Source organism: Brassica oleracea, chromosome C3 (assembly GCF_000695525.1).
Source record: "Brassica oleracea var. oleracea cultivar TO1000 chromosome C3, BOL, whole genome shotgun sequence".
In the NCBI taxonomy this organism is placed as follows: Eukaryota; Viridiplantae; Streptophyta; class Magnoliopsida; order Brassicales; family Brassicaceae; genus Brassica; species Brassica oleracea.
Window position 1 is genome coordinate 50,708,422 of NC_027750.1, and position 638 is coordinate 50,709,059.

Consider the following 638-nt stretch of genomic DNA (forward strand, 5'->3'; position numbering starts at 1 on the left):
TTACTCGGCGGTTGTCGCCGTGCTGACCGCCTTGATCGAGATGATCGCGGCAGGGTCAGTGTTCTCTTCCGAATGTTCTCAGCCTTGCTCCCAAGACCTTGCAGTTAGTCGTGGAGTGTTCTCGGGATTGGTAGAACTTGTAGAAGGTGTTTTATCATATCCTTGATTGTGAGTCCACGTATTCCCCGTGGTTCGGCCCTGGTCCGAGCTGATCGCATAATTGTGCGCTCCATGGAGTTCTTCCCCCTCGTGATGGACATACTTGTCGTTACGAGGGTTCTTCTTCCTTGTTTTCGGGTCTACATCTTTCGAGGACGATCTTGCCGACTTATGCTTCTGCGATAAGATTTTCGTTTCTTCCTCGATCATGATGTAGTCCGTCGCCTTGTGGAGGGCGTCTTGGATCGTCCGTGGTTTTTCGAGGGATATCCATTTTCTGAATTTTGACTTGTACCAGAGTGCCTTTCTGAGCGCGTCGATGGCCACCTTTTCGCTTATCCCGCTGACCCTGGACATCACCAACTTGAACCGGCTGATGAACTCGCGGAGGGGTTCCTCTTCCCTCTGGGACAGACTCCATAGATCGACATCGGAAGTTTCTCTATCTATGAACATAGAGTATTGCTTGAGAAATTCTG